Consider the following 4358-nt stretch of genomic DNA (forward strand, 5'->3'; position numbering starts at 1 on the left):
TGCTTCTGAATGATATTAATATGAACGCCATATTCCTTGCAAACTTGAATTCCATATTAATGTGGCCCCTGTGGGTTTGTTCCATATGAATAGGGTTCATCTTTTGAGTGATAATGTTAATGAGAGAGAGAGAGAGAGAGAGAGAGAGAGAGAGAGAGAGAATTTGTATTTCCTATTACCTTCTGTTGCATCTTTCAAATAAACACCTTGTTCTTTGGAAGCTTGAATTTCAAGTCAATAACCCCCATGGGCTTGTTCCATATGGGTAGGGTTCATCTTCTGAGTGATAATAATAATGAGAGAGAGAGAGAGAGAGAGAGAGAGAGAGAGAGAGAGAGAGAGAGAGAGAGAGAGAGACAGAGACAAAGACAGAGAGAGAGAGAGATACTCCTGCTTTTGTAATATTAGACCACCCATCGAATCAGTGTTGATTAGATAATTAATATGCTATTAACTTTCAGAGTTGCTTTCTCTTCAGCGGAAGGTAAAATGCGAAAAATATACATTATCTAATTTTCGAAAAATTTTCTCTTATGAATACATACTTCATTCAATGATTTAAATTCGTGAAGAAAGCTCATCCCTGTTTAATGCCAATTTGCTAAAGTGAGGAGAGACTGATCTTTTCTTCTTGAAAGCTTTCTTTTCGAATCGTTTCTCCGAAAGTTGAAAAAGAGGAAATTCAAAATGGAGGTCAAAGGGATTATTGAAACTTTCCTGATTTCATGGTTGAAATTCAAGATGGCTGTTGAACTGGTATTAACTTTTTCCCAGTTTTCCTTGGTGGAATTTAAGATGCTGGTTAAACTGATATCAGATTTTTCCCATTTTATTTGTGAAATCCAACATGGTTAAACTGAAATCAAGAGGCCAGTCAAAATACGAGCTTCTTGTGAATTCCAAACTCTTTGTTTTTGGTTTTCAGTTCACAATGATCTTTGTCAAAATAAAATATTGGTCTGTTGACCTTGCATTAAAGGGATCCCCTGATATATTAAATTCAATTGTTTTTTTAGCCTATTCAGCCCATACCTCGGTAAATATATATATGTATATATATACACAGTATATATTTATACATATGTGTATGTCTGTATGTGCGTCTATAATATATAGATATATATATATATATATATATATATATATATATATATATATATATATATATATATAGTATACATATTGTATATATAGTACATATATATGTGTGTATGTGTTTAAATATATATATATATATTATGTATATATATACATATATATATACCATAAATATCACCAAATGTCGAATTCACTCTACCTTGAGAATTACATACAGCCAAGGGGAATTATCAAAGATAAGCGTTTCTGCACCCGGTCAGGATTCAAGTCTGGGCCTTTGGTTTAGATACAATAATAGACGGTACTTGACTATTCGTCTACAGGCCTGAGCAGCTATATATATATACTTATTAAAAAGGTATGGTGAATTCCGTATTAAGTGATATTTTTTACTTAATGTTTATGAGAACAAGAAGGTCGCTTGCGTATGTGACAAAACCTGACACGCACACAAACACACATACACACACATATATATATATATGTGTGTGTGTGTGTGTGTGTCTGTGTGTGTCTGTGTGTGTATGAGGTTTTGTCACGTACGCAAGCGATGAATTTATATTTTATATATATATATATATATATATATATATATATATATATATATATATATATATATATATAGGCTATATATATAAATATATATGCGTGTGTGTGTGTGTATGTGTGTTTGTGTTTGTAAAATTCCCATTTTTAGTCTTTCCTTCCCTTTGATTTTTTTTAAACAGGTTTTACACCAGCTATTAGCTATTTATTCTTTTATTCGTTTCCTCCTCCTTTCTCCTCTGGATCTTGGAAAGATTTCCATTGTCACTATATCCGCTGCAAACAACCGAATTCCCTTCTAGAGATACACTTGCTACGAAAGCGTTTATAGTTGTCTGCCAGCTGTATTTTTATCTTTCCTCTCAATAAGATTTTGTTCTTTTGCTATTTTTCCTTTACTCTGTGTTCCCTTTGCAGCTGAGGCGCTCAGCTTATTATTTCTGACTTCCCAAGAGATATTCCAGAGAAATATGGTCAATGCTGAAACGACCATCGTTAGAAAGTCATCAGGGTATGTAGGTCTAGCTCCCAGAGTGTATGTTTGTGAGATAAAGACCATCTGAGCCTTACTGCTTTATCAACGAAATCATTCACGTTCATAACCTGTTGCTGTTTACTGGAGAAAGAGAGGGTGGGCTACGGGGGATGTGTAAGAGAAGAGAGAGAGAGAGAGAGAGAGCCGACTGGAATATCAAATAAGAAAGCGAAAAGATTGATTTTATAGGCCGCAGAAGATGTAGACGACGGGATCATCGAGATAGTGGGAAAGACGAGTTGTCTTCAGAAATCCAACACTGTGGAATGTTGTCTTTCCAGAGGAGAAGAGAGGGAAGAGCTGTTTCTAGGGAGAAGAAGAGAGAGAGAGAGAGAGAGAGAGAGTTCCTGGAGAAGGGACACTGGTAGGACTGGTAGAAAGGGTCGATCGCCTTTTCAACAAAATAACCAAACAAAAAATCTCACCACATCTGACACCTTATAGTGGTTCGTGTCGTTCGTTAGCTTAAATGAATCATCAGTGCCCGTCTAGACAGATAGAAAGACAGACAGACAGACAGACACACTCACGCAGAGAGGTGAAGTGAGATTTCCGAAAACAGACGAACAAATACATTTAGATACAGATTGCATTTCTCATAGAAACAACAGGATGAAGGAATCCGATGATGAAACTAAATCTTACATATGTGTATATATATATACATATATATATGTGTGTCTGTGTGTGTACAGTATATATATATATATATATATATATATATATATATATATATATATATATATATATCTCGTTTACAACGCCGCGTAGCACAAAGAGCCTCTGTAAACTTTCACCACTTATGTCTTTCTAGATCCTTACCCTCATCACCAGGCCCCCGCATCATAGTGTCCATCCATGTAGGGCTGGTCTTCCAACTCCTCTGTTGCCCACAGGAGCCAAGCGATACTATCCAGTACTACTCTCCCACGAGTTATGCGAAGTACATGTCCAAGTAATTTCCATCTTCCGTTCATCACGATCTCATCTCTGCATATGAAGCTCCCATAATATCCCCTATGCTTTTATTTCTCACTGTTCTGCCCTCTGACTCGTAATAATTTTCTTAAGGTTTAATTTTCAAATTGTCAGAATCTTTTAAATATAGTTTTGTTGTCAGACCATGATTCAAGTCCGCATAGCAACACGGATCGTTGTGGATTTATTATGCATAAGACTTATGTATAATTTTAATTTTGCATGCGATCTGTCTATTTGATTTCTAAATGTTAATCACCCTGTTCATTGTCTGATTGCCCGTTTTCAGTCTTTCACTAAATTCCAACTCGAGAGAACCTGTATCAGAATTCACTGTTCCCATATCTTTGCAAGATTCCGCCTAATTAGCCTTCTCTCCATAAAATGTTATTTCATGTACATGCTGTGTCTTCACTACATCTGTTTTTCTTAGTTATTTTGAGCTTCATTTCTCTAAATGTATGATGCACTATGTTGTTATGCGAGCTTTTCAAATCTTGTGGTGTTTTGCTGATTAAAACAGCATCATCTGTATATTCTAACTTCTCAGCTTTCTATCATTATGCAATAAATATATATATATATATATATATATATATATATATATATATATATATATATATATATATATATATATATATATATATATATATATATATATGTATATATAAATAAATGTGTGTTTGTAAATATATATATATATATATATATATATATATATATATATATATATATATATATTTATATATATAGTATTTATTCATAGGGCACAAGGAATATATGTAGTTGTGAAGCTAAGCTAACAGTCGTAACATTTATGAATAAGAATTAAAACCTAAATTTACGTTTTTTACCCAGTAGCTGCACATCACTCATCGCGTGCTCAATGAAAACTATTTTTTAGTCGTTGCTGTGTTTGTGACATCGCATTCATTACTGGTATTGAGATGAGTTATATGCGTAGTAGAGAGAGAGGGAGAGAGAGAGAGAGAGAGAGAGAGAGTGAGAGAGAAAGAGTACTGTCAGTGCGGTAAATATGTTTTCATTTCTTATGTGATGTTAAAGTAAAATTGAAGTACAGACGCGTCAAAATGCGTCATTATTTTCAGTGGTTCATAAATACAATACAAACATAAGGAGACAGCTTACAATCATGCATTCCGTTGCAACTTCGTGTTTGAAGATATGACTGATTTTTAAC

This window comes from Macrobrachium rosenbergii, chromosome 12, assembly GCF_040412425.1.
Source record: "Macrobrachium rosenbergii isolate ZJJX-2024 chromosome 12, ASM4041242v1, whole genome shotgun sequence".
In the NCBI taxonomy this organism is placed as follows: Eukaryota; Metazoa; Arthropoda; class Malacostraca; order Decapoda; family Palaemonidae; genus Macrobrachium; species Macrobrachium rosenbergii.